A 17,333-nucleotide genomic window follows, 5' to 3' on the forward strand; every position below is an offset into this window, starting at 1 on the left:
GTGGCAGAGTCTGGGGTGGGCCGTGGCCCCCTGCGCCCACCTCCCACAGGGGGGACCTGGCTCTCCCTCCTCAGGACGGGTGTCCTCAGGGCGGTGCTACTGGTCGGAGCCCACCCACAGGCCGGAGGGTCACCCAGACCAGCTCCTCTCCCATCGGCCCTCTGCATCCTGCCGCTCCCTCATCGCTGCCCAGCCAGCCACGGCCGCCCAGCGCGGACGTAGAAACTGGGAAATGGTGGGGCAAGCGATCGCTAGGTTACTCTTGAACCCCTTGGGCCCGAGCAGAGCGATGATGGTGGCACTGTCAGTGATGTCGCTGGCAGTAGACAAGCTCCCCTGCTTCAGAGCAGACCAGCCGAGGGTGGAGCCCCGTTGCCAGCCTCTATGACCTTGGGCAAATTGCTGAACCCCTCTGAGCCTCGGTTTCCTCCTCTGTCGGCAATCACGCCTACCCCATTGGGCGGCGCAGATAAATGGAGAGACAGCAGGTGCATTGCCGGGTGCACAGCCTGGCACTCCGTAAGCACCCGTCGATGTCAGTGCTGCCATCAGCTACTGGCACTGAGTCCCTCCCTTTGATCTGCGTTTCCTCTCATCCTGAGGACTACAGCGTGGGAAGCGGCTTCTATTTCTTCTCAATTCGTCCAGTGATATTACGTGAGCAGGGCCATTTCCTCATCCTACCACTTTTCAGCGAATGGATTCTTTAGGCAGCCACCAACACATCCTGTTTTGCTTTTCAAATTATGGTTGGTCTTCCGTTTTGAACTTTCGACGTGCACAAACCAAGTTAAATGCGCTACTTTATGCTTCGTTGACAGGAAAGCGAGCCTCATGGTTCCTGAGGGCCTTGTTGTGACCTGCACCAGGCGGCCTCTCCCACTCACCGTCATCGATGAGGTGGCCCTTAGGAGCTCACCCACCAAGGTGGGGTTTCCACGTCAGGAGAGGCTATGATGGAAAGGAGGGGGGAACGAGGGAGGAAAGAAAAGACAGGGCTGAGCGGTAGAAGAAGGGCGACCTGGGCACCGCCCCGGAGATGAGGGGCACGGCGGAGAGCTGCTCTGGGAGGAGAAGTCCACGCCGCTGTGCGAGGTGTTTGGGACAGACAGGGGCGTGTGGGGACCACTCAGCGAGAGGTGGGAAACGAAGGCACAACGTGGAGGCGTTTGTGTCTGCTGCAAGGCTCCTTTCCGAGCTCATGAGGCATGGTCAGAATAAACAAATGCGTTCACACGATGGCAGTGGATTGCATAGCACAAGGGTGAGGTTTCTCCTGGGGTGATGTGAAAGGTGGGTCCGGATACCAACCGGAGAGGATTCTGGGTGTCACCAAAAATGTAAGATCTCCCTCTCGTGGCGCTTTGAGAAAACTGCAGGCACATGACCCTTAGGGTAAAGACATTTGCTAGGGACTTGGTGGCGAATGCAGCCATCGGCACGCACACACCATTACCTCCTGCTTTCTCCAGGCTGAGGAGGGGCTTCCTCCCCTTCTCTAGGTCAGAGTCCAGAACGCCCCGCGGAACCTACGCGCTGTGGTTAATTTTACGATAGTATTGACTAGAACGGAACGTATCTTGCTCCTCACCATTTTAAAAATGTGCAACTACGGCGGACTTTTCATTGAAGTCACTCCTGCTTCACATTTTTGGGGATTTCGTGGTATTTTGTCCAAAGAAAGTTTAGCAGAGCGACTAGAGAAAAATTAATACCTGGTCACATCACGAAGACTACGTAGACCCCATCACCCTCTGGGTGTGAAATAAAGAGGGAACAGCCGCGTGTGCCACCGAGTCGTCTTGGCTTTATGTCTGGCAGCTCTTTTTCAAACACTGACATCCTTTGCAGCTGGGAGAACCCGTATGTTAACTTTTAAGCTGAAAGTCGATCCAATTTAGTGCTGTGAACATTGTGGGCAGCACCCCAGTCCTCCCCTAAAGTTAGGAAGGGAAAACATAGCGGTAAACATGTCACACTTCAGAAACCCTCATTTACAAGTCGTCAGCGCAGGGGACCGGAGCCCGGGCTCGCAGGAATAAACACGGACCTTTGGACGGTTTCCTTGGCTCTCCTGCTAAAGGCGGTCTCTCCGTTCAGTGTGCGTCCAGCTCAGTCTCACGGGTAAATACGATGAGGAACTGGCGCTGGGCCAAAGGAAGTAACATTTTCGGTGACCTGTCGTGCTAGTCTCTCAGGTTGGTTTTCGTTTGTTTGTTTCCGTGGGAAGAAGGGTGAAAGCAGGATTCATTCGACGCTTGGGCGGATGTTAGTGGAACGTCCAGTCCATCTTATTTCCCGCAGGCCACTCCGACATCGCCCACTTGGACCTCACCCAGAAGTTACATGAGGGCTAAGCCGTAGACAACACATTCAAGGTCAGGGTCAAAGGTAGGTGGTCTGAGATAATGCTCAAATAATCACAGATACATTGAAAGCCACAGAAAGAGACCCTGAAGAGCCGTGTCGGAAAGGGTCACGGCCACAGTTTTACTGACAACCCGTGCTTGGCGATGGTGACTGAGCGTGGTGTCTTATTGGATAGTTTACACATCACGCTCACTCACGTCACCACTGTCCAAAGTGCTCCAGGGAGCGGGCGGGTTGGCTTTAAACAAAGTGGGACTTTCAAACTAGGAGAGTTCAGATCTCGTCAGAGTTTTGACTAGAATCAAGGTAAGTAAATCCTAGCCCCTGATTTAATGACAAACTGTGTCATGTATAAATTTAGGAAAATCGTAGCTTTTCTGTCTGGGCATGATCAAAATGGTATAACTTTAGGTTAAGTTGTTTTACAGTACCTCCTATCTTCTCAATTTAGTGGGTTTTGGGAGTTTAAACACGGGTATTATTGACTCGGAAAGTTTTATAACTAGAAAGAGCTCAACACGCGATAAAGTCCTTTGCCAGGAGCATTACGTTTCTTCATTCACACGTGTCTCCGAACGCGGCCGTGAAGCCCGGAGGGGTGACCTCAGCCCGGCGAGGCGCCCGGGTCCGGCCAGAGCCCGTGTCACTCAGGCAGCCCCCGACAGAGGGACAGGACTTGCACCTCACAACCAACCCGTGCAAAGGCCTCCGTAACACAGGACACGCAGTTCTCTCTCGGGACACAGGAAACCTCGTCAGAACCAGGGCAACGAGTGCGCCGGAGGGTTTCTCTGGGGGAAAGGTAGGCGCTGCACGGGCGTCGCTCTGGGCCCCACGAGCTCCCCGGAACCACAGCTCTCCTCCTTGCAGACCCGCCAGCCCTCCTGCAAGAGGCCCAGCAGCCCTAGCAGCCCCGCATCCCTGCGGCCAGCTGCCCTGCCCTCTGCGCAGGAGATGCCCAGCTGCCCGCCGGGCGCACGCTCAGAACTGTGCGTGGAGGGAGGAGGCGGGGGTGTAACAAGACGGTGGCCTCTGGGTGCCTCCATTCTTGGATCCCCTGAGATCCAGCAGAAGCCCGATGGCGGGCACACGAGCGAAGAAGCCACTGCGTGTCAGAGGCGGTAACAGCGATGAGCAGGCCGCGCGCCGTCCAGGATGGAATATTTCACGGGGACGGGCGCAGGGAGCGTGTCCCCTACCGGCACAGATGGCGCGCAGAGGCTGAGTGATTCTTTTTCCAGACTTCGTGTCGTGCCGTGGGAAGATATGGCGGAAATAAATACATTTTATTTTGCTGGGTGACATTTTTCCATATGATTTAATTATAGAGAGAGGGCACGCGGAGAGCGTCACTATTAAGTGGGGCCCATTATGCGCTCGAGAGCAGATTCAGAGCTTTTGCTGAACACATTTTTGCAAAATAAATTGCGCACGCCACGTAAATAATATGACATTTGGTTGCAGTCAATTTGGTTTATGCATTTTGCCCAAAGGAACAGGTGATGCAAAGTTTAATTTGGCCCTCGTCCCCTTACTCCTAATAACTTGGCACAGTAAGCAGTTCGTGGGATATCAATACGCCAATTAACAAAATAATCTTTTCACGGCTGCGGCAATAAAGAGTTGATTCTCATCGGCATGTTTTGTGGTGCCGGTGCGGGCGAATGCAGCAGATAAAACAGAGGGGGGAGCAGGGGAGGGGGAGCGGGGGAGGCGGTCGGCGGTGCTGGAGCAGATGCGAGGAAATGCATGCAAACCGCGCATGGGGGGTGAGGACCCGCGCTGCCCCACCCCCTCTCCAGCCACTGCGGCCACGGGGCCAGGGCCTCCGGCTCGCCTGACACCACGCAGCGGCCGCATGTGAGCTCTGTATTTGGATGGAGCTAGGGGAGCTCATTGGCAATAACCAGTGCAAACTCCAAGTCGGGAAAGCTGTCTTACAGTTGAATGTGAAGTTTTTCGATACATCCTGCAGGTGACACAGTGGGTGGCAAACGGCTAATGGGCTGCGCGTGCAATGATGCCTTCCTTCACCCGTTCCCCCATCCCCCCCTCCACGCCCCAGGGAGCTCCCCTGGCCTCTGCCTGGACCACCACCCTGGCTCGGATGCCCTTTCTCTTCCCATTCCTGCCGCCCTCCCTCCTCCAGCCACAGGGGCTGCTCTCCTGTTGGCCGCAGCAGGAGAGGAGAGGACAGGGTGGGGGGAAATCCAGTGGGAGCTCAGAAGTCAGGTCATGAGCACCTGTGACTCCGCTGTTGGGAGGGATTTAGGGAGGGTTGGCGTCACTGAGGGACCAACGGGAAAAGAAACACACAAATGCGGCTTTGTTTCTGATTTGACCCAGTTTTTACTTCTCAATGACTCTCCCTCAGTACGGCCTTCAGGTTTAAAAATGACGATTTTAGGTCTTTTTTGGTCAGACTTTTTTTTTTTTTTTTTTTTAAGTAGAACTTTGTAGAATTTCACAATGATGTATGGAAACAAAAACTAAGAAATTAAATCTGAAATAATATATATTTAAGCAACATTTGCTACCTGAGATTGCTCTTTAATGCATGACAACTTAAAAAGTAAATCCCAATATCTATTTACCTCTAAAATATAGTCCCTCACAGATTTAAAACAACAACCCAGACCCATAAATCCCATTTCCCTTTGAAAATTCACCTTTGCAATTATTTGTTTAGCTTGTAGTGCACGATAAAAATTACCACTCACATCACGAGAAATGCAGGCTGAAGGCCTCAATCTGTTTTGCTACAAACTTCCTTGTAGATTTCAATAGTTAGTAAGCTACTGAGAACTTCTTTAAATCTCATAGACGATTTCTACATTTATAAAATACGATGACAAAGTTAGAGACAAGAGCTAAATCATATAACAATGTGGACAATAATGTTTTGATCCTATTAAAATGGTCAGCATTTGAATCTGGCCTAGAAATGGAGTGGACGAGAAGTGGTTCATTGGCAAGTAGGTGTGAGAGGGTTAAAGGCCCCCAGGGGGTGCTGCTGGCCGGTATAGAACTGTGTGCACGGGAGTGCCCAGTTATTTCTGGAGAAGGAGGTCAGGCCCTGCTTTCCTCTGACCGCCCCCCGCAGCTCCATGCCCTCTCCCTGCAGCTCATGCCCTCCCCCCGCAGCTCCACGCCCTCCCCCTGCAGGCACCGGTCTCCTAGGGAAACTTGGTGGCATCAGAATGACATTAGCCCCCTGATGAGATCCAAGTTAGCCTTGCTGCGTGGTCTCCACCGAGTCCGAAGGCCCCAATTCCCCCCGCACGTCCTGGTCCTGCTGTGCTGACCGAGTCCGAGATCGGGCCTCTGCTTCCATCAATCGCTGTGGCTCCGCTTTCACTGTTGGGACAGGAAGGAGCGTGCTGCGCCTCGCTTTGCTGGGCCTGGAGCCTTGACTGGCTCCCGCCGGCTCCGGGGGCTGCGGTCCTACTGTGGGTGCTCTTGGCTGCATGTCGCTAGCACCTGGGAGGCTCAGAAACGTGCCCGCGCCCAGGCTGCGCCCAGGCCTGAGGGCTGCGGGACCGGACCTCGGGGAAAGTGGCACGGCCAGTTCAGAGGGCGCTCTCTTGTCGCGTCGGAAAGACAAGGAAAGAAACTTGAGGAAACTAAGGGAGCTGGAGACTGCGCCATGGACCCCGTGACTCAGCTCATGCTGGGCGCTGAGGGGGCCGGGTGACTGCAGAACAGGTGGGAGTGCCAGTCAGCACCAGGGCTTTTAAAGCTTCCCTTGGCCCCGGCCGGCAGGGCTCAGTAGTTGAGTGTCGACCTATGAACCCGGAGGTCACGGTTCGATTCCCGGGTTGTGGGCTCGATCCCCTGTGGGGGGCGTGCAGGAGGCAGCCGATCGAGGATTCTCTCTGGTCATTGATGTTTCTCTCTCCCTCTGCCTCCCTCTCTGAAGTCAGTAACAATGTGTTAAAAACAACAAACTTCCCATGGGATTTCGATGCCCAGCCAGGCCTGGGGACGGTCCTCCGGGCTTGACTATGATGCCTGGTTTCCAAGGTCAGCTGCTGCTTCTCCCGGCTGCGCCCCACTTAGCAGAATGGACCTCGTGGTAGATCCCCACCTATTCTGACCTCGCTGTCCTGGCCCCTCCGCTGGGACGAGCCCCGGCAGCTCGAGGGTGACCGCAGCCCTTCCTTGTGGCGGGGTCCCTGCCTCCCGGCCTCCAGCGGGCCCAGGCCCCACGCTGCCCGCGAGCACCCGCTGCAGACGAGGTCAGCATCCCTCCTCGTCGGCCATGGGGGGGCCCCCCGGGCATCATGCTCTTGGAAGGTCTACCTCTGGTCTGTTCCACCCGAAAGATGGGGACTTAATAAAATGCCATGGGAATCCCTTTGGAAAGATAAAGCCACTGTAATCGATGCCTGCAATTCTGTTCCCTTTCTCACCCTTCAACACGCTGCCCCTGCGTGTCGAGAGGCCCCCGCAGCTCAGTCCTCGCCTTAGGGGGCTGTGCAGTCCACGCTGCTAGTCCAGGAGCCTCAGGGCAGACTCCCGCCCAGCCTGGCGTTAGAGGGCGCCCAGGGCAGGATTCCAAGGGAAGAAGGTTTGACTCTTGGACTCCCGGGGGGCGGGAGGGACGGTCCATAGCTGTTAAAATGAAACATGTGCGTCCTACTCTTTTTTTTTTTTAATATGGAACGCTTCACGGACTTGCGTGTCAGCCTTGCGCAGGGGCCATGCCAATCTTCTCTGTATCGTTCCAATCTTAGTGTGTGCGCTGCTGAAGCGAGCACATGTGCGTCCTGTTCTTACTACTAAGAGTGTATTTTTCAGATGTTTCCACGCAAATGCACAAAAGATATGCACCCTCACAAAATACAAGTCCTGATATTGTTCTTCATGGCGAGATGCTCAACGTTACCTCCACGTCCACCCGAAAGGAGGTGGTGTGCACGGGTGGAGAGCCACGCGCAGGAGCCCACGCTGCCTTTGAGTGTGCGAGTCGATCTAAGTGTCCTGGCGTGGAATGCTCTCCAAGGCACTGCGTTAAGTGGGGTAAAGGAAAACCAAAATAAGGAACGCAAGAGACAGCACCCCGCGTCCTTGTGAAAACCAACGCTCTCAGCAAGGCTCCTCTCAGGAAGACGGCTGTGGGCACCCCTTGGGGAACGTCAAGATCCGCCTCACGGAGGAAGACTCAGGCACAAGGGTATTGGCAGGGTAGAGTCGGTCAGGCAGGATCCAAATTCTGGAGGCACTTCAACTCCAGGCTGTGAGCTTGAACAAGACAGAAAAGACAGCAGGGGCCAGGCGTCCTGGTGTTGGAGACCTGGAGGGGCAGGCTGGAGGGGGGCCTTCCCGGAGACGAGAATCCTGGGCCTGCCCCTCCCCGTTGAGCCCGGGCAGGTCAGATATCGGGGCTGGAGCCGCGTCATCTCGACAGAGGATGCTGAGGCGTAAAGACAACCCAGCAGAATCCCCAGGATGCAGCCTGCTGAGCACGATGGCTGCGGAGGGAAGGAGTAGGGATGTCCTGGGAATTCCTCCAAGAGGAGAGGGCTTTGTTCCCTGGAGCACGTGGAGGGGAAATTGAGCTGAGCACTTATCTCCTTCCCAGCAAGTTTCAAGTTCAGTAACTCTGAATTGGGGCTGGGAGACTGGAAGGAAAATTGAGTTGTGGGGGCAAAATAATAACGGCTTGACTTAATTACAAAAACGCCTCGCTGCCCTGTCGTGAGGTCAACACTACGCCCGCTGCAATTCGGGCTCTTGTAAAGGGGCTATTTTGTTAAAACTCAGGACAAAAGCCGTGCCATTTATGAACGCATCCGCATATTTTAGTGAGTGCAATGGATCAGAAGGGAAAAAGTAATTATTCACCAACAGGCCGGCCCTCCATTATCTCGGTCTTGGTGACGGTGAGGCTCCGCATGGGAAGCAATACGCATATATTCGAGTTAACTCTGTGGGAAATTGAATGTCCTGGACATTAAACACACTTGAAAAGACACCTTGAGGTGCAGAGAGGACGCTGAGTCAGGAGCAGCAGAGCTCTGCCTGGTGACAGCTTTGAGGTGGGTGGATTTTTGCTTTTTATGGACACACCTTCACTGTCGTTTCCTGGTTATTAAAGTGGCTGGAGAATCCTTATTATGTTTCCTGGTACACTAACTCTGTCGAAATTAAGAAATCTCATCAGACTAGAGTGTCCACAAAACACAGCGATGACAATGAATCACGCCTTGGGCTTGATGGAGGACAGATAACAGAGTAATTTCTTTGGTCTGTGCCTCATACCTAATCATGGCTCTCAGACATGGAGCACTGCTAATCTATGTATATATAAAAGCCTAAGCAACTGTTACTACCAGTCGACCAAACAACTGGTCGACTGGTTGCTATGCCATGCACTGACCACCAGGGGGAAGACACTCATCATAGGAGCTGATCCCTGGTGGTCAGTATGCTCCCACAGCCAACCTCCCACGGTCCCTCCCTGCAGCCAGCAGGCCCTGATCAGGACTGGGCAAGAGGGCCCTAATCAGCCCCGATTGCCAGCCAGGCCGAGGAACCCCACCCATGCATGAATTTGTGCACCGGGCCTCCAGTTGAAATATAATCTAAGGAAGCATGGCCATGGTTAGGCCACGCCCAACAGGAGAGAGTGGGCCTCTAGGAAGAGGGCGGCAGGGAGAGCGCAGGGCTGGGGGCGGGGGTAGTGGGTCTTTGGGGAAGACGGTGGAGGAAGTGAGGGGCATGGGCCCCCACAGCCAGAGGGGAAGTGGCTAAGAGCATCCTGAAGACTCTGGGATTGTGGGCTCTGGAATTCCATGAATGAGAAAGTCATTTGTCAGAGGAGTTCTGTAGCAAACTATTGCCGCAGTGGCCAGCAAGAGTGTTCAACACTCTTATGTTGCAGAAGAAGAATCTAGAAAATCTAATAATTGGATCAAGGTTACGCATGGCCTTGTACGAGTCCATGAGAGAATATATGAAAGAACTCAGCAGAAGGCCTGCGAGAGTAAACGCTTCCTAAGCAGCTGAGGAAGAAAGTACGAACCCGGGGGCGATGATCCAAGACGAAAAGCCAAAACTTGGGGCTCGGTCCAGTGCTCTTTCCACCGGACGCCCAGCTCTGGGCTGTTTTCTTCTGTTTACATATTGTGTGAACGCAATTCTAATGAGAGTAGGATAACCTTTCCTTTACGGGGTGTCCATGTCCTTTATTTCAGGTAAAAATAATAATGACATTTTAAGCCCTCACCACGTCCGACAGATGCAACATTTAAATCCTTTAAAAATGCTTTACCATGTGACCCTCCCAACAGCCAGAGGCAATGACTAGATGCAATGACTGACCGAGCCCAGAGACGTTAGCTAAGCTGCCCGAGGTCACACAGCCTGTGAGCAGGTCGTCTGCGTGGCCCAGGTCTCTCTTAGCTCAAGGTCCACGCTCTGGCCACCGAAGCAGCTTATTCTCAAGGGCGTGGCCTGCCTCTGAGCACCCGTGGACAGTTGAGTCAGGAAGGATGTGGCGTGATTTCTGAGGGAGACCCCCAGTCTCACAGGGCAGCGTGAAGAGTCTGCTGTGACCACAGAGTGGGTTTCTAACACTAAAGAAGGCGTGCTGGGCCTGGCCGGCGTGGTTCAGTGGTTGAGCGTCAAACTGTGAACCAGGAGGTCACAGTTCGATTCTCAGTCAGGGCACATGCCTGGGTTGCAAGCTCCATCCCCATTGTGGGGTTTGCGGGAGGTGGCCGATCAATGACTCTCTCTCATCATTGATGTTTCTCTCTCTCTCTCCCTCTCCCTTCCTCCCGGAAATCAATAAAAATATATTTAAAAGAAGAAGAAGGCCTGATGGTTAGTGTGGGAGTGGTCTTACGGGGAATTCCAACAGCTTTCTGCACCACAACCAGTGCCTGCTGCGGGGTGACTAGGTGCCTGGCACACTGGCATTTGCAATGGGGCTTCCTAATAAAACCTAATTCAAAATTGCATATTCAAATAAGTCATCTGAAGACTGTGATGTATTAGAGAAGCAATGAAATTCAGGGTTCTATCTTACCATTATTCTTCTCACTTAAAAAATAACTTAAAAAACTTAAAAGACACATTTCCAAAGTCGCCACTCATTGCCACGAGTTTAATTCTGAACAACAACCTGGCTTACTGTACTTTTCAACGATGCACGCCCAGCTGTAATTTACATTCCCAGGTTGATTGCTCTCGACTATTTGCCTGAAAATGGAACCTCGATCTTGAAGGGGCCACAGCTCAGGCGGCTCATTCCGCATCCTCAGAGAGGGGCGATGACGGCGAGGGAGGCTAGTTCCGCTCAGCCAGGCCGCTAACCGGCTGCTCCCGCCTCTCCTCCACCCGCAGTGGCTTTCTCACTGGCATTCTCCATCCAGCCACACCCGCACCTCCCGCTCGAAGGCGGGTGAAGGTGGCTGTTCCCGGAGGCCGGGCTTAACCAGGTGGCAGCCTCGCTTTAGCACAGGCAGAAACTCGGAGAACGTCTCGTCTCGGAGCTTCTCCCCCGTGAGACACGGGTATTGACACCCCTGCCTCCCGTGGTCACGGGGGAGGAACAGAGATGTGCCCCACCCAGGGCCTGTCGGGGAACCCACCCACGTGTTCTCCATCCGAGAGCTGAAGGTCTTGTCCCTGGACGCCTGGTCCTGATACGAATGCCCAACCTAGGCCCGCCGTGCCCTTCATCCTCATCGTCCCACACCCACTTGCACTCCTTCTTCCGTGCATTCAAACGCGCCCCCGCCCCCCAGAGCACGTTTCCTGAGTCCGCAGACTGGGGATGGCCCCCTCCCTTCCCCATCCCGCTCCTGTCCCCACCAATGCCACGGCTAGTTCACAGAAGCCAGGCCTGCGGTCCCCGGCCGGTGCAGTCACCTTCCAGCACAGGCGCCAAGCCAGGAGAGGAGGCGGACACTGGGGAAGGGGTCAGGGCGGGTCTGGGCACCGGGTGGGCATCCCTGGACGTTTCTAAGCAGAGAAGGCGCAGGGGAGGCAGGGCCCCCCTCTGGCTGGGGGTTTCCTCCAGGACAGAGGTGAGCAGCCCAGAAGCCTCACAGTGGGCAGAAAGTTAAAGACCTCACGTGCGGGCCGTGAGGCCAAGATGCCTCTTTCTGCGAGATCCGTCATGACCTATAACTATGTGATGTAACATAGAATGCCTTACATATGCAACGCATAGCATGCTTTCCACATTCCATTCTCAAACGCTAATTTCCTCGAGGGTGGTAATTGCCTCCAGTAACTTAGCTGGCAGGGTCCCCCGGGGAGGGACCTAGGGCTTGTTCACTGATGTGGTGGCTTGGCACCCGTCACGTAGGCGACCACGGGACATAGATCGTGCACGTGTGAGACGTGTGGTTAGAGATGTGGTGGCCAGATAAGCCACAGGATGCCTACTGACTTTAAATTTCAGATAAATAGCACACATGTCTCAGGATGTCTTAAATATGACATGACATACACTCATACTTGCAAAGAAGTATTTGTTGTTCATCTGGAATCCAGATTGACTGGACATCACGTGGTTTTCTGTTTGTTTTGAAAATATCTTTATTGATTTCAGAGAGGAAGGAAGAGTGAGAGAGAGATAGACACATCAATGATGAGAGAGAATCATGCATTAGCTGCCTCCTGCACTCCCCCCACTGGGAATCCAGTCCACAACCCGGGCACGTGCCTTGACCAGGAATTGAACTGTGACCTCCTGGTTCAGAGGTGGATGCTCAACCACTGACCCCCGCCAGCTGGGTCATCCGTGGTTTTATTTGCTAAACCCAGCAAGGTTACACTGCACGTGAGCAGGCGATATGTCCACACACAATGATTTCTGGTAAATACTGTGGCCTATTTAATTCCTTTCATTCTTCACAGTTTTCAGATGCTTTTGTCTGCCCGGTAGTGAGGAGGTGAGGGTTTCCCCAGGAGCCCCCTCTGCAGTACATGCTACGAATGAGGAAGGGTCCACGCCACTTAGGACGCCTGCGTACTCCCTGAGCCAGTGATGACGAACCAGTGACACGCGAACTCATTTTTTTGGTTGATTTTTCTTTGTTAAATGGCATTTAAATATATAAAATAAATATCAAAAATATAAGTCTTTGTTTTACTATGGTTGCAAATATCAAAAATTTTCTATGTGTGACACGGCACCAGAGTTAAGTTAGGGTTTTTCAAAATGCTGACACGCTGAGCTCAAAAGGTTCGCCATCACTGCCCTGAGCTGTCACAGGTCTTTCTCATCCTTCTCCTGAATATCGAGGATGCTGACTGTCTCCTCGTCACCCCTGCGGCGGCGCTGGAGGACACCTGGCCGCAGTGCACCCACGAGAGCCATCCATCCTGCCTGACCTTTCCGGCTGGCCGGGCGACCGTGAGCTTATGCAGCTGCAGCACCTCTGAGCTCGGGTCTCCGCTGCGTGAGGCGCTTCTCCAGGCACCACCACTGGCCCCGGCGTCCCAGAGCCGAGGCTGAAGAATGGGCTCTTCCCACTGTCCCTGAGCCCCGGGACATCCCCACAGGGGACTGGGATGGGGGGAGGGGAGGGGGGGGGGAGATGTTGAAATGCTCTTCCCCAGGCCATTGTAAGTGCCCGCCTTCCCAGTCGTGCCACCACTGGCTCCTGAGGTTTCTGGCCGTGGTTGGGAATCTTTCCTTTCTTCTTTCCAGCCGTGCTCATTGCGGGGAGCTGCTGCTGCCGCTGACGGCTCCGTCTGAGGAACAAGGACTCCAGGCAGCTCCCGCTCCAGGGCAGGCGCGTGGATACGGCAGGAAATACCTGCTCTTTTCCCGATTGTACTCAGTCTTCACTGACCAAACCTCTTCCTCGTCCCCCAAATCCAATTGATTTCCTTTACTATTTTGCATTGATAGGGTTATTACTGCTCAAGAGCGGCTTGCGTTGTCTTTATTGACGTCCATTGCATTTAACTGAGCCGTCCATCCGGTGTGTCCAAATCATGTTGGATTCTTCCAATTATCCAGTGCTATGGGCTCTAAACTGATGTGGAAAATTTTCCCTTTTAGAAATTCTAAGAATTCACGTGCTTACACTGGAAACAATGACAAGATGGATAATTTGGTATTTTAAAATATATCACCTAAAACTGCACGCTGAATGCCTTGGAAAGCAATTCTGGACGTGCTGGCGCAGGCAGGTAGGTGGCTATTGATAAAGGCAGGGAGCAAAGGGAGTCAGCCATCATGGAGGTACTCAAGGAGGGCGCATGGGCCAGCTTGCTCCACCAGGAAGTGACCGTCTCACACGCCCCCCGGAACCACCCCTCACTCCCACAGTCACTGGGAAGGGGAGGACAGTAAAGGGGGAGGGGAGCGCTTGTGCAGGAGCTAAGTTGGCGGCCATACAGACCTGTCAGTCTAGCCTGGGAAAGGATCGGATTGGCTAAGAGACACAACCCTGGAAGACCTAGGAGATGGATTGGTCAGAAGGCGGGCCCAGCGTAAACCCACGAAAGCTTAGGAACTTGATTGCTTATGTTGGAAAAGCGCCTGGTTCCTCCCTTCTTTCCTGCCCAAGAGCTTCAGGTATAAGAACCTGCTCCAGGGCGGGGATCTCAGGATGCAGCCTGAGCCTCATTTAAATTAAGGGCGGTGGACAGAGGGGCTTCAGACAGGGCCCGGTCAGCTGGACGGGCCCTGTGTGCCATGGTTCCTGTGTTGCCTGCAAGAATTTCCCTGCCATGTGTGTTCCGCTCTTCCTCAACTACCTCTAAATGGCCCTTTCTCCCTTCTGAACCCTAATACCCGTCTTCCCCCCTTTTCTCTTGTCCAAAATGCCTCCCAATGTCCAAATATGAATCCCAATGTGGCCCCCCCCCCCCCCCCCCCCCCCCGTCTCTGGGATTCTCATGCTTGTGTGAATTCCCTGTGCACATGGAATTCCTCCTGTCGATCCTCTCTGCTCGTTTGGGTGTTAGCCCAGCGAGGAGAGCTCAGAGCGGCGGGTGAAGGGTTCGTTCCTCGTAGCCTCCCATTGGGAAATGGAGGCGGGAACTTTTCAGTGTTTGGAGGCTCTGGATGTGCAGGCCAGGCCACGGAGCTGCCCCTCAGCATCCTGGACACTTCGGCTCTAATGAATATGCAGATGAGCACTGCGCCAAAGCAAATGGCCCGGTCAGGCCAGACCGCAGCAGTGACCCCGGGTGCAGCAGGGTTCCAGGAGGCGGTGGTTCTTCCTCCTCCCGAGGGAAGACCTGGGACCTCAGAGGCGCGCTTTCAGGAAAGGCCACCGACCGTCACCAAACAGCATCTCCTCTTTTCTTGGACTAATTAGTTAGAGATGAAATTAGACTCGAATGTGGCATCATCTTAGGTTCACAATATTTTCTGTAATTAAAACAGGTCATTTAGAAAAGTCACTGCCAATTGCGCAAACTTCTACTGCTGAGGAGGGCTGGGCTGGCAGCGTCTTCCCATCGCAAGGTGCTGTTTAACCGGCAAGTTCCGCACCCGCCGGGCGTGCCCTCGGGAGTGGCCTGTGGGCTCAGCAGCCAGCACGGAACCACAGACCAGCATTAAACACACACACAGGGGACTTCAGAAGAGATGCTGGGGACGGGGGCAAGAGGGGGGAGATGTGAAGGGCTCAAAGGGATAAACATGACTCCTTAATCATTTACCAGGAAGAGCGTGGCTATACAACAGACCTGGAAACTCCTAACGTTGGTTTCATTTCATCCTTCATTCTGGAAATGTAGTTTTGATAATATTTAAGTTCAATTAAAAACATGGAGACTGTGGTCCTGGCTGGCATGGCTCGGTGGTTCGAGTTTTGGCCCATGGCACCGAGGGGTTGTAGGCTCGATTCCGGGTCAAGGGCATGGACCTGGGCTGCGGGTTCGATCCCTGGCCCCTGTTGGGGCAAATGCAGAAGCAACCAGTCAGTGTGTCTCTCTGACATTGATATTTCTTTCTCTCTCCCCCTCTCCCTTCCACTCTCTCTAAAAATCAATAGGGAAGCATATCCTTAGGTGAGAATTTAAGAAAAAAACACTACGTGTATCATTTTTCTTGGACCAAAATATAAGTTTCAGTAGATAAACTCAAATGTTATTCACGATTTCCCAAGTACAGTCACTACGTGCCCGAACCCGGCCCACGGTGCCGATGGGAGCGGTGGTGAAGTCTCGCCTCCGGGAAAGCGCGCCCACTCCTGCCCGCGTCCTGACCGGGACATGCGGCGCGGCACCTCCCCGAGCCCACGCAGCGCCTCCCCGGACCCACGCGGGGCCTCCCAGAACCCACGCGGCGGGCGCGCGCTGACCGGCAGGGACACAGGGAAAACGCCTCCCCCGGACGCTCGCTTGCTCGTGGGGGGCTGCCTTTCAGGCTGGGACAGAACCCCGGGGGGAGGACGTGGACACACGCAGACAGCTCTGTGTGCGCCGGAGGGGGGAGGCCGTGGCGAAGGGAGGTGTGGAATTTGCTGTCCCGTTTTCTCCTGGGCAACTCGATAAAAAACATACGTTTTAAACAACCGTCTACGGAGCAGGGAATTAAACCACCACCACCGGAAGCCCAGGCCACACTGCTCCTCCCGGCGGAGCACAATGGTGACGTCAGCTCCGCCACGCAGGTCTTCAAGGTAAAGATTCTCTCTGTTTCTTTGCAAATAAACATCCAAAATATTTATCAAATTGCAGTTATGTTAAACAATCGAGCATTTTTCAGGGGTCATGCCTTTTATGGGATGTGGAAACTTAAAATATCCATATATAATTTACTTACGATTTCTCATAGAAAAGAAAACAATTTGATATAGTCAAATAGCCAACAAGAGATTTTTTTTTTTAAATATTTAAGAGATCTGAAATTGGTTTTTGAAGTTTCAGGGTAGAATAAATACCCTAAACCCATAATGATAGGATCAAAACCCAGCACAAAACAATGATCCTTTGCCATGGTTTTTATTAAATTTATAATGAAAATTTTTCATCCCACCAGTATTGGTTTACCCCACTGCAGGCCCTGCGCTGGGCTCGGGAATTTAAGGCCCCGGAACATTTCAAGATGGATCGGCCCACATGCCGGCAGCCAGGGAGGGGCCGCCAGGCAGGAGGGATGGGTGACCTGCACCTTCCCCCGTGCTGGGGTAGGTCATAGCCCCGGTGCCGGTGGGAACACAGGGGGCACAAACAATGCTGCCGGTGTCCCCCGAGTGGGGGTGGGAGGAGGGTGACCTGAGCCTGGGACGGTCCCTGAGGAAGGAGACACGAGGTGAGCATGGAGTAGAACTGGTGGGGACAAAAGGGAGGACACTCCTCCAGAGAAGACGAGGAAACGGAGGCCAGAGGGCGAGAGGAGGGGCAGGCGTGCGTGGCCAGCAAGAGCAGTCAGGGAAGAAGTGACCAGATGTCCGCCGAGGACTGGCCACAACCACCACAGGGACGCTCACCTGGTTCCCACCCAGCGCCTGGCCTTCCGGGCGCGGCCGGGGATCACTCTTTGCTCCTCCCCGCCTCCCCATCGCCCTGTGTGGTAGTTACGATTACTGCCCCATTGCAGAGGTGGTAACACTGAGGCACAGACAGACCCGAGGAGCACGCCCAACGTCACACAGGCGTGGAGGGCCGCCAGTGCCCGCAGGCAGTGGGCTAGCCCGGCACCCTGAGTGGCTTGAAGGACACTGTCAGTTTGTGGGTCAAGGGCCAGGGGTGGGGGCAGGGACGTAAAACCCCCGTTAGGAAGCGACTGAAATGGGTGGGCAACGAGGAGGGGCTGAAGGAAGGCAGGCCTAGGGAGAGGCTCGGGGGAAAGGGAACATTTTATAACTTAAGAGTGGGGGTCCCAGGGACAGAGCGTCCTGGGTGGCCCCGTGTCTCCCGGAGGAACGCGAGTGGGATGGGGGCTCCCTGCCAAGGATGCTCAGGAGGTCACCACCCGCGCTCCGTGAAGGGTTCCCGGGTGTGGCCAGAGTCCGTCCACGCCCACCTGCCGGGGT

General features: G+C 54.1%; 1 protein-coding gene and 1 non-coding gene across 2 annotated transcripts in view; both read right to left on the reverse strand.

Annotated features, from left to right (window-relative positions):
- PACRG (parkin coregulated) overlaps positions 1-17,333 on the reverse strand; it is a 301,250-nt gene that overhangs the window by 75,346 nt on the left and 208,571 nt on the right. The window lies entirely within an intron of this gene.
- LOC132237751 (U6 spliceosomal RNA) lies at positions 7,024-7,130 on the reverse strand. The gene has a single exon (XR_009453594.1). It is a non-coding gene; the product is annotated as a U6 spliceosomal RNA (small nuclear RNA).

Source organism: Myotis daubentonii, chromosome 6 (assembly GCF_963259705.1).
Source record: "Myotis daubentonii chromosome 6, mMyoDau2.1, whole genome shotgun sequence".
Classification (NCBI taxonomy): Eukaryota; Metazoa; Chordata; class Mammalia; order Chiroptera; family Vespertilionidae; genus Myotis; species Myotis daubentonii.